Genomic DNA, 21,845 nt, shown 5'->3' on the forward strand with positions numbered 1-21,845 from the left:
ACAATTTGTATTTTGTTCTAATACTGATGCGGAATTAGCCATCTTATGATGAGCTTTTCAAAATATTTCTGATGATAATAATTTTCATGTTTCTATAATAAATTGTCATCTTGTATAATATTGCCTTTTCAATTCAATCATTGGTTTTGGTTTTATGTGGAGCATGCATAAAATGTGTTATGAAAGTGAAGCCACTTACATCTAGAATTCCTAAATCATTTGAAATAATCATGTCTTTTATATCTTTTCAGCAAAGAGAGATCCTCACGGAGGTGCGTTTCAAGTAACTCAATTTCTAGTATCATATACATCTCAAATTTTATGCAAAGAGAAAAATACAAGCGCATTTTATTTCCCATTACTTTCTTCCATACGTAGGGCATTCAACCTGGGTAGATTGTGGTGTTTCACGTGTTCTGTAATTATCTTGTTTTCGAATTCGGCTTTTTGTGTTGATGACGATATAACACTATATACCAAATTAATGCATTCTTGGAAATATGTAGGCAGGATGTATGCTTAGGTTTTTAACCCACATCTATGTATCAGATGTCATTTCACAACAATTAAATCAATAGGAAATATAAGGATATCACGTTTTGTTTTCCTTTTGTAATAATCTAATGCATTAAACAAACCAAATGTATGGGTGTTTAGACACACATGAGACTTCATTCCTAAACGAAATTTGTATGATTTTGTCTCAGTTTGAACGTGGATCTTGAGAATTAACATTTAAAAACATTTTTAAGGATAATTCCCTTAACGTTATGTATAGAGAAGCAATATATCGCACGTAATCCCGAATGAGATATTTTGTTTGTTACAGTGCAAGAATTTGGTAAGTAGTCGATACATTTATCCTTCTGTAAAACCTGTTGTTTAGAAATATTAGCATAACATGATTATTGGTCTGATACCAATTTGTCAATAACATTAAGACACGTTAGACAAACACACGATATCATGGAGGCGACATTTACATAAAATTTGGTTTTCTGTTTGGTATTCCCCTTCTTACAATATTCTAAACATATATATTACGTTTTTGTTGCAGTGTCAAGACGAGGTGTGCAAAGAAGTGTGTGAAAAGGTGTGTATAACAATTGTTATTTAACCTCTGTGCTGTTGTTTTATGATACTAGCTAACAAAATCAGATAATGCCTTTAATTATAGTGGAATCATAGCATACTACGAGCAGTTTTGTTATAATTGTTTTTAGTGTCGTAGAAATGTTGATTTATTACCATTTCTGAAATAGACTTTAAATTCTGAATATCGTGTTTCTGTCATTGTCTTATCCACAAACAAATGTAAAATTGATTAAACATAGTCTTTTGTAATACATAATAGCTTTCATTTTCTACCTCTTGTAATTTCTATTAAAAAATCACTGTTTATTGCCTATAAACATAAAATATATTATATCATTCCCCCTGCAGGGTCGATGGTTGTTTTTCCAATTCTTCTGTTCAGGGTACAGAGCCCTAGAATAAGGTCCGCTATATTTCCTTGCATGTGTATCGTAGAAGACGCCAAAAAATGGGCGCCCTTAAGAATCGAGTACCTTCTTCCGTGACCAAATAAGATCTGCTGCCTCATTGCAATATTTTCAGTGTTATTACTTTAAATAACTTCAATCACGGAATTCACAAATAGAGAGCCAAGAGTGACGTAAAACAGCGTGACGTCATTCATAAACGATGTTTCAATAGTGTTTTCATAGTTCCAGGGCTCGTTTCTTTGGGGCCGCGATGGCCGAGTTGTTAAGGTGTCCCGACACTTTATCACTAGCCTTCCACCTCTGGGTTGCGAGTTCGAAACCTACGTGGGGCAGTTGCCAGGTACTGACCGTAGGCCGGTGGTTTTTCACCTGGTTCTCCGGCTTTCCTCCACCTTCAAAACCTGGCACGTCCTTAAATGACCCTGACTGTAAATACGACGTTAAACAAAAACAAACCAAACCGAGCTCATTTCTATATTATCTTAAATATGTACTTCTACTATATCACGTTATCACACAAATAGGTCCGTGTAATAAAATAAAGCTTTTAATAAATAAAATACGTGAAAGACAGTAGATATTCAGAATGCGTTTTTTATAACTGTGTGATCGCACTGCAATTTTTCGAAAACACATTTGTGCTCTATGGGGAGATGTTTTAGTCTTTGATAACCACGCTTTTTCTGCAAAAAAAAGGATCTTGGCATTGGTGTCTATGCAAACATTCTTCTTGTCGTTTTTGAAAAATACCGAACAGGAAATATACAGTTCAGAAGAAAAGAAACCCCCTCCCCTTCTTATATGTGATACTTCTTTATCCCTCTCCTTGCTTTCAATACTGTCGTTTAATCATGGATGAAACTTAGAGGGAAAAAAGTTGTATAGTAGAGTAGAGTAGAGTTTTGGCAATAATCCATATCTTAAGGTGATATTCACTGTTCTGTATAATATGTTACGATACTGTTTAGATTTTCTATTATATTGTATCATATTATATTCTATCAATATTTATTTTTGTATCTTTACAGCGAACTTTACACTTTAAGAAGGTACGTTTCAATTCACGAACAACTTCTAAGCATGATTTTTCATTTATCAACACAAATTTCATTCTATGCTTGTCATATTTTATGCAAAATCAGAACAATGCTATCGCATTTTGTTATTCTTTTCAATACGTAGTCCATTGAATCCGGGTTGGCTTTGTTGTTTTACGTGTTCTGTGATTATTTTCTGATCATTAATGATTCCACAACACTATATAGGAACCATGGAACCGAACGATTTCTCATAGACGATAATGTTAACGTTTACCACTGTCCAGCTTAAATGGAGTTTTCAACACTGGTCCACTAGCCATAATTTTGAAGAATGTCAACTCGGAAACCTGTAAATAGAATCATTAAAAAATTCTTCCAATTTGAACTTTTTTATAAGGGGGCCATCATCTTGTATTGAATTCAGCACCAAAAATTCATCTAAATTTACAAACAAAATACACACTTAATTAACTCCCCCTGACAAAAACAGGCTATGAAAAAAAAACTTTTTTTCTATATATTTTACATCTACAGCCCACACATAAAACTTTGGAAACTTCACTCACCTAGATATTCAATCAGTAGGCCCCGATGCATCCACCTTCCTATTAAATCTCCTGCCCAAACGGCGAAAACCCACAACCTATTTCTTATTTGTTTCTGTGGTCCATATTAAACCCATGTGTAGGCCGGAATTATATACTAACATTTTCAACACCTACTTTTGTACAAGATGCCATTTCACAACAACAAAATAAATACAAAATATTAGGATATCATTATGTCTTTTTTCCTTTTTACAAATGTCTAATGCATGGAATCAATCCAAATGTAGTATTGCTTTATAGACGATCATATTTATGTCATAATTGCAGATCTTAAAACGATTCTTAAAATGACATTCTAAAGATCATTGCTTTTACGTTATGCATTTTTGTCTGTTGCAGTGCAATAAAGTGGTAAGTTATAGATTAATTTATCATTCTGTATAACCTTATTTAGAAATGTGAGCATAACAGAATCGTATTCGCATATTTGATTTAAGATGAGAAGCGTCATGGCATGCCATTTACAGTCCAGTCTTGAGTGTACCCAGTTGTTCATATTATTTACTTACGTTAGACAAACACGCGGGATTATGGAGGCGAAATTTTGAATAATAACCTACATTCTGGCCAATTTAACCCTGATGTCTGTGATATTCTACTGCTTGAAATTATTGGAATAAATATATTGCGTTTTCGTTGCAGTATCCACAACGTTTGTGTGATAAGGTATGGTAAAAGTTTTTGCTCTACCTATACGATATTGTACTATTGACACAAACATATGTTATTCATACATGTTGAAATCGCGAATTAAGTTCAATAATAATTCAATGCGTGCAAGCTATAGAAGACTGTCAAGTGGTCATAACGGTATATCAAATCGATATTGTCTATATGTTGTTGTTTTGGGGGGGGGGGTTGGGGGGGGGGGGGGGTATTTTTTGTTGTGTTTTTTTTTTATTATTAATTTAAAGACAAAATAATATAAAGTAATATATTTGAAGGTGATATTAATGGACAATGTCTATTACTTGTTCCAAATGGTTTTCCAATGAAATCAGCTTCGTCTGCTGACAAACAACAATTTGACTAGGTAAATAAAGTTGTTAAGTTCGGTTATTCAACCTGTTTTATTGAAATATATCACAAATAATAAGAAATATTGCAGTACTGAAGCAGTATTAGACAATATTTCATTTTTGAAAATGAATATCAAACAAATTAAATATTTGAGTTAATGGATGCGGTTCGTTTCAATATAAAATAACTTCTAACTTCTCTTTTTGAAGAATTCACATGCCGGTCGTTTCTCAAGTTAATTTTAAGCTCCAAACCAGAAACGCATTTTTTTTTTTTTTTTTTTTTTTTTTTTATATGTTATATGCAAGAGATATGATAAATATTTTATTCAATTACATTGGTTTTATGAATATATTCATATATCATAGCATTTTTTCCTTACCTTTTCAGATTTGGCCAGATGACATGGTTAATTGACGCCAGATAGGCATCAACTAGACAACTGTTCTTCCATAATGTTTTCAAATTCTGTCTCTGTCTGTAGATCATTCATCAGCTAATGAATTTACACCTAATATTTTTCTCACACCTTCTAGTAATGTGGACGGAATAAAGAATATATCAAAGTATGTTTTGTGAATAGGAAACAACAGAATGAGTGCTGCGCAGTTAAACATCAGTGGATATACGCGATACACATTTACCACATTGCGCTGATTATAGAATTTCCACTTCTAATATGTTGGAAAGAAAATAAACTATTTAATTTCTTAGCATCAATTTTTGTCAGTTATCATTAAGTGAGTGATTACAGAGACGTTTCATAATTGGGTAGCAGTGTACAGTAAAAATGCCAAATTCTGAAAAATATGGCACATGTTTTAGATATGTAAACATTGCCAGTTAACCTTACATATAACCTCTAATAAAGTATATATATTTGAAATCTGTACAACATTTGCAATTTTAATAGAGCTCTGAAGGATAAGTAAACTGATATTTTCTGTGATTTTTAGAGCTGTGAATACCATGGTAACAGCTTAAAAAATTCTCAAAAATTGCAAAATATTATGATATTTGACCCTAAATGGCACAATTCTCTACACAATTTTTTTTCTGAAACCTATTTAAAATTAAATATCTCTATCCCAAAGACAGAATTAATCTTGTTTGGACATGTGTTGTAAATTAAGTTTTTCCGCTATCTTACCTTTTCTGTGGGCTTCCATTTTGCGCTGTAGGCAAAACTAAATTTCCTGTATAAACACACGTTCGGAAAATCCGGATATTTAAAATCCGGAACCAATTTATTGATTTTTGTTTTAATAAATGTGAAGCCTGTATGTACTAATTCATACTGAATATACCAATTAAAGTGTACAGTTATTTTTTCATTTTTTATGCATATCATAATACAGGAGTTATTTGCTTAACAAAAAAATTGCCCATGGCCAGGCTGTCTTACTGTGGTGTGCTACCTTGGTATGATTTATCAGCTCAACTAGGACTTTTAAAGACCCATGCTCCACATGTAGGACGTCAGAATTGTACCTACTGTCCCCATTGCATGATCGTAAGAGGTGGATCTTATTTTTTCTCTTCTTTATAAGAGACCAACCAACCAATTGTTTTCCTATATACCTTAGTGTTAACGTTTTGGATTATTTCATTCAAATTCTTGAATTGAATATGACGATTATGGTTTATAACAAAAGTTTAGGGTCTGATATAACACCTAATCAAAAAAAAGTTGGGTCCTTCAGCTCAAATTTTCTCCAGGGTAGCCATTTTAAAAATAGGTGAATTTCGCAGTAAAAATTCTCAAAAATCTTAAATGTTTACCTGTTTACTATTATTACGTGAACTTTTGGGAAAAAAAACAATCGGACCTAAGAAATTTATATCATCATTTCTTATTGATAGTTACCTATCAGGCTACATATCTATTTTCTCACTTCATAACATACTGGCAAATCAGTGGCTGCCAGACATTTTATTCTTGGCTCAACGTTCTATACACAGGGGCTGTTTCAAAAATATATTTTTCCAATTGGTTGTGAGGAAGGCTTTGGGTAGGTCATCTGGCCGAGACATACCGAAGTCTATGAAAATGGTAGTTGCTACTCCTGCTTATCGCTTAGCATTAAGTGGGTGGGACCACAGGTTCGCCTGTTGTCAGCATAATGTGACGGGTGAGGTGTCCCGCTGGATATCTTCGGCATTATGCCTCTGTGAGGAAACACTTTACAGTAGACATCGACTCCGTGTGGTCGTAAAGAGACAAACATGAATATACAGTAGCCTTCTAAAAGATACACACGATGTATCTTGCACACAGGGGAGGCCGTCCTTAAATGACCTAAGCTGTTGATAGGACGTTTAATAATACTAAACCAAACAAAACCAAACTTTTAAAGTCTTACAGTTTACGAAAAGCGGTACCTTTTTAAAACATATGCAGGTTTTTGAATTCCTTGATATTTTCAAATATTTGAGCTGGAACATTCGAATGATTATCACCATTTTTCAGCAGATAAACACACTAAATTAAATTTTACTTGTTCTCCAATGCATATTCATATACCGTACAAAGCACAATGTTTATATGTCTAATGCTCCTCCGTATAAATTCAACTGTGAACTAACCTTACATTGGATGTCGAGTGGTGTAGTGAACATTCATTATTCATTATTATAGATCGCGACAGCTGCGAATCGATTTCCTGATCTGGTTTTTAGATGAATAGAGCCACAGGCCACACTTTGGGAATATCAAACTACGCTTTTTCTTAGTTCTAGCAAAATATATGGGACTTTTTAGATGAAAAGTTCGATCTATATACCAATCCCATTACAAATTTTACCACCCAAATTTCATTTTATTATCAAATATTCGTATTTTGATAATTGAAAGGAGTGACAATGAACATTGATGACAGCGACAATCCATATGTTGAACCATGACACTTGTTTGCCAATGTCCTTGCTAAATTTGACACATACATGAACAATTCCACATATGATGTGCCGCAATGTCGAATAATCGATGATGGTGAACAACAAAAAAACGTAATAAACGATTACGAAGCGACGGTAGTTACTTTCCAAGACGGAAAATACGTTGTGACACTTCCGTGGAAACCAATACGCCAATTTTGTCTACCAATTACGACATTATGAAACGCCAAACAGAAAGCGTAATAAGACGCCTTGAACGAGAACCACAGTTACTTCAGCTGTATGGCGACATTATCAAAGATCAGGAGAAACGGAGATTTATAGAAGAAATGATGAAACCACAGTAGCCGGAATTAAGGCACACTTCATACTACACCACCAAGTAAAAATATTCGACGACCACACCCATTCTAAATGTGTATGACTGAAGCTGCCGAGACCGAACCGAAAACGCGAGTTAGAACGACGGCTTCGAGTCCTATTCTCTTATTATGAATAATCTGACAACGATACCTATGAAGTTAACAAATACTCCGTTTCAACCGACATTTGTGGCTAAGAGACCCAAGTGATACGTCAAGCACGCTCATTACATATCGGTTTAAAGTCGTCCATTTCGGAGCGGCCTGCTCTCCGTTCATCCCTAATGATACGTTACTGAATAATTCTAACGAGAATCCGTCAGAGGAAAATCTCTATGTTGACAATATATTAGCATGCTTCGATAACAAAGATCAAGTTTTGAATTTCTACAACAAATCGCGCGTATAACTCACCAAGGGATATCTTCGTTCTTGGAACTCTAACAACGATGATTTACGTGAGACCGCCAGTTCAGAAAACATGTTGGACACCGACAAATGGTGAAAATACTCGGAATGCGATGGGATGTATAACGTAACAAATTGATATATCCAAGGAATGGTTCTGAAATTCAGAATAAAAACGTTACCAAGTATGTTGTGTTACGAGAAACATCAAAGGTGTTTGACCCTTTGAGGTTATTAAGTCCCGTTACTGTGAAAGCAAAGATGCAAACCCTTTGGGGAAAAAAACTATAGTGGGACGAACGTTTGCCGCCAAATTTACAGTCCGAATGGACGGATTTATCTAAGGAAATAAATGAGGTTCTCACTACACAGGTTTCGAGACACATGGGCGGATCATCTTCCACATCCGATTCCACTACACATCATGTGTTTTAAATGCTAGTCAACAAGCGTGCGGAACATGCGCTTACGTATAGAACAATGCACATATTACGCGTTTAATGCCGAAAAACAAAGTAGCTCCTGTTCAGAAAACTACGTTGCCAAGACTAGAGCTTATTGGTGTAAAACGTGTTAAACATGTCACTGACAGAATTAATATCAACAATGTTGTGTTTTGGTGTGATAGCCAAATAGTACTCAGTTTGTTGTCGTCTTCAAAACCTTTGAAATAGTTCGTTCATAACCGAGACATGGAAATCAAGGAATAAGTTAGCGGTTACCCGTGGAGATATTGGCCAACAGACAGTAATCCAGCAGATTGCTTGACACGTGGTATGAATGCAAAACAATTCGTTGACAGCAGTATGTGTTGGAATTGACCTATGTGACTTCATTGCTCTCAACGATTATAAGTGAGGAGGAATCCATGGATTATGATGACAGTCAACACACTATCACTGCTTCAGAGGATAAAGATAGAGAAATCCGAAATGGATTGGATAATGTGATGCTTTCGCAACGTATAGCTCATTTAAGAAACTCTAGTAATTGCCTATGTTTTCCGATTCATCAGCAACAGTAAACGAAATTCAAATAGGTAAATGGGTCCTCTTAGTAAACAAGAACTACAAGCAGCGAACCTCAAACTGTTACGAAATGTGCAAGAAACCGCATTTTCGGAAGAACTCAAATGTATCACGATTGGCTCAGCTAAAACATCGTCAATTGTCAGAGAGTTGAGACTTTTTTTGCGTCGATGACGACTTCTTAGATGTGGAGGTAGGATCAATAATGCACAATTCAGTGATTCAAAGAAGTATCCGTATCTGTTCGCAGCAAAACGCTACGTGACCTCTCACCTAGTACTCGATGCTCATGTTGGACATGCGCACTCGAGTTTGAACTTTAAAGTAAAGATATTACCTATAATCCCGAATATGTTATTTTTGTTTGTTGCAGTGCAAGTATATGGTACGTGATCGATAAATTTATCATTCTACAATACATGATTATTGATCAGATACCCAATATTTAAAATAAAAATCTACACTCTTGCAAATTTAACACTGATCTTCTGTTTGATATTCTACTGCTTACAGTTTTAAAAGTTTTTTTTACGTTTCCGTTGCAGCATTCAGTCTAGGAGCGAGGAGTGTCAGTAGGTGTGAATGAATTTGTTGCTTAACCTCTGTGTTATTTTGATTTAATACTAGCTCACAGAACAAAAGATACCTAAAGTTATAATAAAAAAAACATAATGCGTGTTGTTTGTCATCATCGGTATGTTTCGAGTGTTGGAGAAATTTTATTTTATTACCATTTTCTCAAACAGACTTTAACCGGGTATTGTCTAATACGAAAAAAAATGCAAAATTGATTATGATAAATAATATATGATAATGTATGCCAGCTTTCATTTGTACCTTTTGTAATTTCTGAAAATTTCACTATTTATGGTATATAGAAATATGTTTTATTACGATATGATAATGAAACAATAATTAAAACTCAAAATCGATTAAAAGAGGACAACATATCAACAAAATTAAAGATCAATTCAGACACCTGGAAAAGTCCGAAATAGTAAGCGTGTTCTGATTCACGATACCCGCCATAAAAATCTAGGTCAAATCAGGATTAAGTCAGGTGGACACCTTTTCTATTAAAGCATAGAAAGATAGAGTTTTGAGAAAAGGAAGGATTAAGATCCCAAATGTTGCAATGAGGACAGAAGATATTTTGGTATCGTCTATGTCCCGACAGGGAAGAAATACTTCATACTTCAGTGGTCTTCTAATAGTCGCCTTCTTCGATCAACATAGAGAGGGATACAGCAGGCTTTATTTTAGAGCTCCTCAATGTCCTCTGAATAGAAACCCTGCAGAAACCATCCCGGCCCTGCAGGGTGGCCCCACAATTCGCCTATTACGAAATACAGTAAGGTACAGCATGTGGAATTAATCAATTTGTTCATAACTTTTTAATTATCGTGTTCATAGCATAACGGGTGAGCATTCCTATACATCTATATTCAGCGTTACATTCTTAAATAATGCAAATCACTGAATACACATATAGAGATCCTAGAGTTATGTAAAACAACATGACGTCATTCATATACGTTGTTTCAAAAGTTTTTCACAGTGCCATAGGTTCTTTCTATGTTATCTTCAATATGCACTTCTGCTATGTCGATTTTATTGAACGGCAATATCACAAAGCAAGTGGACCGGAGAAATATAATAAAGCTCTATCGGCAGATGCTTAAGTCGCCAAGGATTACCGTAACCACGCTTTTTCTGAATAAAATCATGGCATTCTTCGACAATAACTGCGAAAACATTCATTCCATAATCCATATTTTAAGATGGCGTTCACTATTCGGTGTAATATCATATAGATGTTCGATTATATCATATATCATATTATATATTATATTATATCACATTTCGTTTCTGTATTTTTACAGCGAGCATTCTTCTTTCAGGAGGTACGTTTCAATTCAAGAACAACTTCTAAGCAAGATTTTTATTTATCAACAGACTGTTACTCTATACTTATCATATGTAATACAAAATGAGAATAGTGGAAGCGTGTTTTAATTTTTAATTTCATTACGTAGGCTACTGAATCTTGGTTGGCTTCGTTCTTTCACGTGTTCTGTGATTTATTTTTAAATATGCCAAACTGTATAAAACCAATGTGTTGTTGAAAATTTCCCACCTATATCATTGCATTAAAATGTCATTTCACAACCAATTTGATATAAAATATTAGGATATCAAGATTGTTTGCCGAGTTTGCTTGTGGATCTTAACGACCCTTAAAATGATAATCTAATGATCATTGCATTTACATAATGTATTTTTTATTGTTGTAGTGCGATGATGTGGTAAGTAATCGAAAATTTATTGTTCTGTACAATTTTTTCTTAGAAATGTTAGCATAACAGAATCGAATTAGCATCGTTGATTTAAGATGAGAAGGATCCTGGCATGTTATTTACAGTCCAGTATTGAGTCTACTTGGTTGTTCATATCATTAAGTCACGTTAGACAAACCCGCGTTACTATGAATGCAATTAAAAGAAAAATCAACATTCTGGCCAATTTAACCCTGATAATTGTGTGATGTTCTTCTGCTTTCAATAATTTACATTTACATATTTCGTTTTCGTTTCGGTATCCACGGAACTTGTGTAGTATGGTATGATAAAACATTGTTACTCTACCTATAATATTGAATTGATAACAATAGCGAACAAACTGATGTTATTCATAAATGGTGAAACAGTGAATTAAGTTCAATAACATTACTATGCGTTTAGGTTATAGAAGACTTTCCAGGTGTTCATAGGGTGAAACTGCTCTAGGGTAGTGAAATCGATATAGTCTAATATATATATGTTGTTTTTTATTAGTAGTATAATTATCTAAGGATAAAATAATACAAAGCAGTATATCTGAAGGTAAAATTAAAGAACAATGTCTCTATTACTTGTTCTAAGTGGTTATCCAATGAAATCAGCTTTGTATGGTAACAAACCAAATTCGACTGGATCCCCAATTGTCCGGGGGCCAACATGTCTGTAAAAAGACTTTTTTTTTAATTTTACCGATTTCTTTGCGATATTCACAAAGTTCTCACAAATAAAGTTACAACAATAAATTGTGTCAAATGATGCTCTCCATACAAAACTGATTCTCTTTTTAACGAATATACATGCCTGGAGTTCTTTTCCTGAAGTTAATCTTAAGCCCCAAAGCACAAACTCAACTTGTTTGTTGTGATTTGTATGCTATGTGGAAGGGATATGATATAGTGTAAACGTTGAAATTTACGCGAGAATGGAATGTACGCTTATGACTCAGAGTCCTTTTCACCGCGGAAATTTCTCCATGCGTGTTATTTGTATATCAATTTGCGTAATCTCGCACTACAAATGGTTGGATTGATCGCGAAATTTACCCCCAAGCGTTTAATTTACAAATCGAAATCGCGAAGTTAACCACAGCGAAAAAATCCACGTTTGCAGTATGTCTTATTCAAATTCATTGGTTTATGAATATAAATGTATAATTCGAAATGTAAACCATCCTTACATCATCTTATCATTACCTTTTCAGATTTGGCAAGATGATTCCTTGCGATGCATTACAAAGACGCGTGAAAGGTCGCCGGATAGGCACTAACTGGACATCTTAGCTGTTCTCCTGTTTTCAATTTCTGTCTCTGTCGATAGTTCCTATAATCAGCGCTTCATTGGTCAGCTAATGAATTTTACTCCTAATGTTTTTCTCAAACATTCTACTAATGTAGACGGAATATAGAATATATCAATGCAGCTTTTGTGAATAGATAACAACAGGATTAAATCATGCAAAGTTAAACATCAGTGGGTATGCGCGATGCATATGTACGATATTACGCTTATCATGGAATATGTATTTCTAACAGGTTGGACAGAAAATAATCAACAATTTCTTAGCATCAATTTTGTCAGTTTTCATTAAATATACAACTGAGTCCTCAATGTTCCTTGAAAATGTGCGTCAAAATTGATGATATCATCATTTATGACATGATTATTCAATATAAAATGATGACGTTACGTTATTTTGAGCAGCGTCATACAGCGCATGCAAGCTGTCTTTACACTATGAAAATGGTAAATGAACATTTTATCTTGAAAATGCCATATTCATGTATATCAACATCCAAATATTCAAGATGTTTTTAGATCTTTATTGTGTAAACACATTTACGATGAGTTGAATTACAAAATGAAGCTTTTATGTCATACCCCTACCAATGAATTTGGCAATCTGGGGGGGGAGGATTTTAAATCATCGTAAATATACTTCATTTGTACCAGGTTCGCTGCCCTTCATCAATCCACGCAAGCAACAAAAGTGAGAACCAATCATGAAATAAACGTGTCAACATCAGCAACCACATAATCCGAGTAAATGACCAGAAAATTAAAAGGAGCGATAACGAATATTGACGGGAAAAAAATACTGTGACAGCGTCTGTCCATGTGTTGACTGTGACACCTGTTTATCAGTATTCCTGCTAAATCTGTCTCTTACGTGGACAATTTTCCTTTTGAAGTGCCGTAACTTACACACATAAATATGATAGGAATCGTAGTTATAGCAGCACATGTGTATCATTAGGCGATACGAATCAAGCCTGCTGTTACAACGCTTTCCATTTAAGGCATGTACTCTGCTTCGGGTAAGCAATTGAGTTAATGTATTTTTTACATGTCATTTTTTTGTTATCGTGTCACATAAGTAGAACTTTAATGGGGATATATTATAATTTAAAAAAAAAAACGTTATCGGCTACATTTATCCTAAGCGATTATTCCACTTTACCTATACTATATATAGTACTACATTTGCACTGTTTACATGTGACATTTGTTTATCATGTATATCAGTATATCATTTACGTATAAGCTATCAGAATAAATTAGAACATAAATATCAAGACATTCCAAAAATAAACGTTTGATATAATGATATCAGTGTGAAACTTGTTATTTGCTCAGGATGAGGTTATACATTAAATACTAAATAATAAAAAATAGATACTTCAATGGTAGGGTGTATATAAGGGAATCCGACAGTACGAAAGGATATCGTATTTCGACACGAGGACAAACAGACCGAAGATGAAGTTATTCATTTTTGTTGTGTTCATGCTATGTCTAGCCACACTGGCCTCAAGTATCACTCAAGTAAGTAAACTTCGTGGTGTTTGGCGCTTGTAGTTTCTGTGGTATGTTAATGATACTTATGGAAAATATCATTCATTGCTGTGATAAAATAAGGAAACAATTTGAGATGATATTATGATGCAGTTAAATCAGTATTGTATGTATAAAATTCATTGTTAACCTACGTGATTTAACTGCGTTTAATTTTAATAAAATTTTGATATGGTCTTCGAATTGTCAAACGACTTTGTCATGATAACTTACTCGATACCTTAAAACTTGTTAAGTATGCACATTTTTTCCTCCCTCTCTTTATTTCTTGATGTCATCTTCATATTGGATCGAAATGATGAAAATGATAATTTGAAAGATATGGCAATTAATTCAAGTAATGTATTATAAATATAATGCATATGTTGTGCGCTGTGTACCGAGTGTAGGGCGTAACATCATATGTATACATATGTTTATAACTATAATTTATGCATATTTATGAATTTCGAAATGTTTGGAAAAGCTATACGTGTAACTCTAGATTGTTCTTACTATCGTTTTAATTATATCCATTCTAGAGAATCCTGCGCGTTGCGTTACTTCAAAATTATAAATGAACTACGATGCGATAATAATATAAAATAAAACACAACTAAGATATCAAAATCATGTTCATTTGCGGCACAAATCGTATTATATCCAATTTTACCCAAGATGAAACTGACACAACCATGTTTTAAAAATCATAAACACTAGCAGATACACAGTGTGTCCAATACTCACTCATGTGAAATAACGAGTTAAAAATATAAGTAAAGTCACTTTCAACACTTAACCTACATGTAACATGTAGCTTGTTGAAATGTATGCCTATTAGAAGAGGGAAAGCATATAGTGAAAACATCGTCCGTACACTGTGATTACAAAGACCACAGAACCAAATCAAAAATAGATTGTGGGTTTTCCCCGTACAGGCAGAATATTTGATAGGAAGGTGAATGCATCGGGGCCTACTGTTTGGATATTCAGGTGAGAGAAGTTTAAAGTGTGGGCTGGGTAATACATGTAGATTCAAAATATGTATAATCCAGTCTGTTTTTGCCAGGGGGAGTAATTAATGTAAATTTAGGTGAAATTTTGGTGCTGAATTAAATAATATTGTGGTCCCTACATAAAAAAAAGTTCAAATTAGTAGAATTTTAAGATATTTACAGGTTTGTCAGTTGACATTCTTTAACATTTAAAATTATGATTAGTGGACCAGTGTTGAAACTCGATTTAAACAGGGCGGTGGCAAACGTTAACATTATCGTTTATAGGAAATCATTTTGGTACATAGCTCCTACAGAGGCTATACTACAACAGTGCAAAATCAACGCAGGAATCAACTTCATGCATTTAGGCTCTATGTGTGGGTACCTAACAGGCGTGCGGTATTTGATACCGTAAATTACTTAGATTTCGCGAATACTTTATTTCGCGAACTTAACTCTTCAGGCATATTCGCGAATACATGATTTTACGAACACTAATCTGAAAATGATTTTGATATTTTCCAACAGATAATGTTCGTGTTGAATAACTTTTCGACATTATGAATGCAATAAGAAATGAAGAATTGAATAATAATCACAGACTCTTATGTTTTGAATGACATTTAGTATGTCAGTATGAAATCATTGGTATGTTTTTATGAACTCAATTAATATTATGAATTCATAAGTATGTATGAAATCAGTCATATCTATTTTATTTCATGTTTTGTATCTTTTCAGACACAATACGACTCTTATGGAAAGGTATGTTTTAATTCACGATAAGGTTTCATCACGATGTTATTTACATGCATTTAGTGAGCGTGAAAAAATACCAGCATGAAATATTTAATATGTTGGTTAGATTACTACGTATTTGAAATTATTTGATTTTCGAAATGTGTCCTTGTGTGACAACGATGGCAGAAATGTTATTGATGTTCATCATTGTATTGAATTGAATACAATGATGAACATATGTAAGTTCCATTTATGACTTAAATTGAAACACTTAAAAATCCATAGCGCATTTCATTTCTCAACAATTGAATAAAAATAAAAGGTTGATGTCATATATTTTTGGATTACAAATAATGAAGCATTACCTAAAACCCAAACTGAAGATATGACAAAGTTTGACGTGGTTATCTTAAAGTTGACAATCAGTTGATGCATGTTTTTGAAATATAATCCTTAAAATGCATGTATTGTATGTTTCAGTGCATTATGATGGAACCAGTAAGTAATCTTTAAATTTTCAATTGGTTGGGGATCTAACAAAATAAGTCCAGTAAATCAAATCTCTGGCCACCAATAATTTCACAGATATATGAGAACAGTTAAACATGGAACTATACGCAACAAACGAATTGTCTTTCACAGTGTGATGACAAGGGACGATTGCGAGTAAAAACGTGAGTGAAGTAACAGAACTATTTTTGTCTGATTATAACTGGATCGTAAATGAAACTGTTAGAGCGATGACGTCACTTGGTTACACATGAACGCCAAAGTATGGGCCTATCCCTATATATCCTCCTCGTCGATTCGTTGCGAGGGGATAATAATAGTAGATATATTCCTGTTGCTCTCTAGCTTGTTATTTCACGGCTCTATCAAAAGAGTCGAAGAAGCATGCTCTATCAGTTGAATGACCTTAACACTGTAACACATTCTTATTTCTTCTTGGATCTCCAGCGATATGCTATTCGACGAGCCGTGTAATTCTGAATATTGAGTGTATAATGTTATTATCTTTAATATCGACATGTATTGAATATTTGGAGTTTTGTACCGTTGAAATTAATATTTGGAAAGAGCAGCAAAATATTAATCAAAGTAAACGTTTTCCTGACAATACAAAAAACTAAATAATCTTAGAATTCATGATTCCAAATGAGCATGCCTTGATCGGGTTTCTTTATATATGCTATTAAAAACGAACCTTTATTTGTAATGCATGTACAATGGTTATTCGTGTCATGAAATATCAAATATTTATATACAAACATATTTGTTGCAGTATCCAGAGATAAACTGTCAAAAGGTAAGCTATTACAATTATCATTCAAGCCACTACTGCTTACACAAGATAACAAATAACTTAAGATGTTCATTCTTGTTCAAAATTTGAATCAAAGTTGATAAATATGAATAGACACGAAACGTTCAGTTTTGCAGTGATATCTAACTGTTTACAGTTAATACTTGTAGTTAAATAAGAAAATCCCCTTTATTGTCTGTTTTTGAAGCAGAATGTGTTATAACGACTATCAGTTTGTTCTCTTGCAATCTCTGAAATATAATTGTGTTCTGTTTACAGATATATTCTATCAGCAGTCAGCAGTTTGCTCTTTTAGGGGGAAATTCCCCCACACACCAATACACAAAAGCATATTTATGTTTTGGATAGGGTATGGTATTGCTCAACATGGATAAAACCAAATGTTTAATAGGAGAGATTTTAAAGACTGATAAAAAAAAACATTCAAAATCCCTTCAAAATTGATTGCAGTTCTTGGCCATGAAGTACCACAACTCTATGCGATCATGACTTAGAATGTTGACTATTTTGTTATAGGCTTAATTGAGCACTTGGAAGAGAAATTAATAAAAACAAATGCTTATCAGGATTTATCAGGATTCCAGTATTTGACAGAATTTGCTCTTCAAAATCATAGATTATGTTCACGGAAGGCTTTCATGGTATCAGGTTATCAAAAACGCTGATTAAATGATGCTGTTTCTAAAGGTACAGACACGTACATATCATGGAGATCATCAAGCGAATAATTAATTTCGGGATAGGAAATTTGTTTGTTTCCAATTTTCATTTCTTAATTATTCATGTTAATTGTAATTTGTGGTTTGTTTTTGTATTTCCAGATAATGATGGACTTCGGCAAGGTACGTATAAATTTAAGGCAGCTTCTCCTATAGCTTTAGGTCTCACATAACTAACTATTTCACAATATGTTATTACCAAGACTCCATCCCCTCAATCGCTCATTTTAAGTTCAAATGTTGTGAAATTTATATCAAATTAAAGTTTGAGGATTTTCTTACCAGAAAAATGATGTTTTTGGATAGGCTTAACAACATAAAAGAGCATACCATTACTTGGAATACAGTAACCCTGACATTTACAGGGGAACTTTTGGTTTGTTTGTTTTTGTTTAACGTCCTATTAACAGCCAGGGTCATTTAAGGACGTGCCAGGTTTTGGAGGTGGAGGAAAGCCGGAGTACCCGGAGAAAAACCATCGACCTACGGTCAGTACCTGGCAACTGCCCCACGTAGGTTTCGAACTCTCAACCCAGGGGTGGAGGGCTAGTGTTAAAGTGTCGGGACACCTTAACCACTCGGCCACCGCGGTTACAGGGGAACCCCCACCTTGGGGAATGCCCCCTTTTGACACATGGAATCCTACGTTTTTCTTTTTATACCAAGAGTGTATACTTTTGATTTTCAAAATCAAGACTCTTTATTCTCGTATATAGAAAGTACTCATTTCTTGTATCATTTTCTCAAGAAATAGCTACAAACCTAAGAAACATATTTTCTGCAGGGACTCGGTTCGGGTGAAACACAAGTTGATTGGCTGAATTAGTTGTGTGAGACCTGAATACGAAAACCTGTTTATCTGCCCTGCCGCTAGGCGTCGCATTTTGTGAACGGCGTTTCTGGTATGTACTGTAGCTGCGTTAACACTCATCTTTGTGATATGCATGACTTTTTTTCAATAAATCAAATAGTGATTATCCAGCTTAGTGATTAAGCAACTAGCTATAAATAAGCGGTTCTGTACTCAAAGGGGCCGGGGTACCTCCACCTATCATTCTCTGAAAACATTGTATTATAGACATTCGAAAATATCATGTTGATATCCATTCACGAAGTCGTGTTTGCAAACTACTGTTCTATATCGGTACATACATTTCTAAACCTAAGTATCAATCACCGAAACAGAAATAACAGCTCGTAAGCATCATATACTTTCCACTATGATAAAAGACCCGCGGTTGTACAGCATGTTGTAGGTATTAAAACTTGATTAAAAAGCTTCGATCATTCACAGTCATGATAAGAATATAATGTCTGACTTTGACGACTTTCGAACAGGTGTATATAGCGTATAAGTTCAAACGTTTGCTCGAGTTCACTGACAATGATATACCTGTAAATATTGATTGTTAATTTTTTTCTATTATTACTTTGACATTCCAAAAGACTTTGGTCGCTATAATGTATCCATTAGTGATTTTAAGACTGAGCAGTATCTTGATATAAACGAATTTATATTTACATATACTGGGAGGTGACCATAACTATGGTTTTCTAGGAAATACTCACAGATTCCTTAGCTATCAAAACATGATACATTGATTGAAAGTCGACATCGCCCTCATCTTTCACCTAGGCTCCAACTGTTTATTTCCCAATTCAGAAGTGAAAAGGTATGGGGTACCTGCCCGACCAGGTGGGCTTTCACTGATGACTCCCTCAAGCAGTAGAAATCATCACCAGCTTCCACCCGAGTGAACATGAATGACTGAAAAAAAGAAAGGCTATACGATAGATGTAACATAAAGTTGATGCTATCGTTATCTATTCAAAGCTGATTATTTGTCATTGCTAACTCAATCTTTTTTGGCATCATTTGTTTAATATAAGTTACTGATTTAATATGAGTTACTGATTTAATATAAGTTACTGATTTAATATAAGTTACTGATTTAATATAAGTTACTGATTTAATATTATATTTACTGATGTGATATACGTTACTGATTTAATATTATATTTACTGATGTGATATTATATTTACTGATTTAATATTATATTTACTGATTTCATATTAGGTCCTGATTTAATATTAGCTGCTGATTTAATATTAGTTACTTATTTATCGCTTTAAGACCAGAATATGTCTCACATTGAAGGTATTACAAATACATCTCATCTCCAAGGCGACATTATTAATGGTGTAACTCGAAACTCCGCAGTTGGTTTGGTATTCAAGCTGTTCAACATAAAACACTTTATGTCAAACACTCTGCAGACTTCGATTCATTTCCAATTATATGTTGTTTTCGGCATTTTGATATAACTTTCATATATTGACATCACTGATGTCTGGTTTAGAAGATAAACGCGTTAAATCTGTGATGGCCTACTACTGGCAGGGAATTTTTCCATAGCTAAAAGAGCTACGCTTAAGCTAAGCTAAGAGACAAATGGTTACAGAAAGAAAAATAAATAACTTGGAAATAAAACAAAATACCTTTCACTTTCTTTGGGGTTTTGTTGCAATCAATTTCTTCCTTTCTCTCAATTTCTTGTTCTGTATTATGCTTAATGATTTAAATTATAACTTGTTAATTGCTTTGTTTTGGCAATTTCAGATATTGGCCACGAAAGGTACGTTTCAATTAACAGAAATGTCAATGTGCCTTAAGCACTTCTAATTTCATATCGAACAGGAAAATAAAGGATTTCCGAAAAAGATCAGTATATTGGCGATTACCATTATAATGGTCTTTATAAAACCGTGCGTTCCTTGGACCTTTTTGTAACTCTTTTCCATCTGCAGTTGAGAGTTACTAGAACTGAAAAATTAACAACAAGCAAATAAGAAAGCCATAAGCTCATTATACAGCTTAGTAGTAAATTATCCATTTTATTTTCCTTGTTAGTAAAAATCGAGATGTGTGACTGATAAAAGTCACATACAAAAAATCTTAATGTTCCCATAACCCGTTTATGCAAATTATGAAGCAGTGCATGCATCATTTCGCCTTTATCTGTGTACTTGTCAAAGTTTAACTTAAAATGCTGTTTAAATCTTGTTACTGATTATCACCTCTCATTGTTATGCCAATTTGTTGTTGTCTTTTTATTTCCATATTGTCATATCTGCCATCTTGAACTTTCATTAATCAGCCAAATTTAATTTCGTGATATTAATACTCTTATTGCCATCGACATTTCTTACGATGTATGCATTTGTGTTTTGTATAGAGACATCCAATCTGTGTGAATTGTTCTACTGAGAGCATATATATATAAGGTTTATTTAAAATTTATTTTATATGACAAACTTTACTTCCCTTTTAACGAATGTTTTTTAATTGTAGTTTTACGCTTTAGTAAACATTTAACGAATGCATAATGTCTATCTGTTGAAATAGTATTGTGTAGACATCCACTAACCACAATTATAACTTGTCCTGTCTGTATGAAAAAAAATATTCTTAATACATGTCTCTAATCATCATGCGTTTATTCTATTCAGTAAAAAAATCCATGGGCACATAGAGAGATGGATACAGTAAAACCAAAATGAATTAAAACTGCCCCATCACTTCCTGGACTCGCCAGTGTTGCTAAAGGCCTGCCAAAAGTTTTCCTCATCGCAGACAAACCAAAGTAACTCGAAACAAAACACCTTGAGATTTTGATCGGGTCATGCAAAAGACCAATAATTCATTAAAGTTCATTATCGATGTAGTTTTAACGAAATAAACGAATTGTGTACAGCAATTTTGCGTTATTTATCCTTGAATAGGTCACAGAGCGTAAATAGGGTGACTCTTACGTATCGGTCTAGTGTGCAGTTTAATGACAGGGGGCCGAGGAGCAACGCTTGAAGGGAGCTATTTCGCTACATGTTTTATGAAAAACTTTTGGAAACCGTTGAGATCCCCATCCAATAGTAATATATACCATTGCTGTGCCGTTCAGACCCAATTAACCATATATAGCATTGTTCGACATAAAGAGATAAACACAGTCATGATGTAAAAA

General features: G+C 33.9%; 3 long non-coding RNA genes across 3 annotated transcripts; all 3 read left to right on the forward strand.

Annotated features, from left to right (window-relative positions):
- The first annotated feature begins 957 nt into the window (after nucleotides 1-957).
- Nucleotides 958-4,816, forward strand: LOC117343251. Its single transcript, XR_004536013.1, has 5 exons — nucleotides 958-1,093; nucleotides 2,534-2,554; nucleotides 3,493-3,504; nucleotides 3,796-3,819; nucleotides 4,564-4,816. It is a non-coding gene; the product is annotated as an uncharacterized LOC117343251 (long non-coding RNA).
- A 9,117-nt stretch (nucleotides 4,817-13,933) lies between these two features.
- LOC117343730 lies at nucleotides 13,934-16,277 on the forward strand. The gene is made up of 3 exons (XR_004536071.1): nucleotides 13,934-14,031; nucleotides 15,780-15,803; nucleotides 16,260-16,277. It is a non-coding gene; the product is annotated as an uncharacterized LOC117343730 (long non-coding RNA).
- A 1,646-nt stretch (nucleotides 16,278-17,923) lies between these two features.
- LOC117343731 lies at nucleotides 17,924-21,536 on the forward strand. Its single transcript, XR_004536072.1, has 3 exons — nucleotides 17,924-17,945; nucleotides 20,444-20,459; nucleotides 21,334-21,536. It is a non-coding gene; the product is annotated as an uncharacterized LOC117343731 (long non-coding RNA).
- The last annotated feature ends 309 nt before the right edge of the window (nucleotides 21,537-21,845 follow it).

Source organism: Pecten maximus, chromosome 15 (assembly GCF_902652985.1).
Source record: "Pecten maximus chromosome 15, xPecMax1.1, whole genome shotgun sequence".
NCBI lineage: Eukaryota > Metazoa > Mollusca > Bivalvia > Pectinida > Pectinidae > Pecten > Pecten maximus.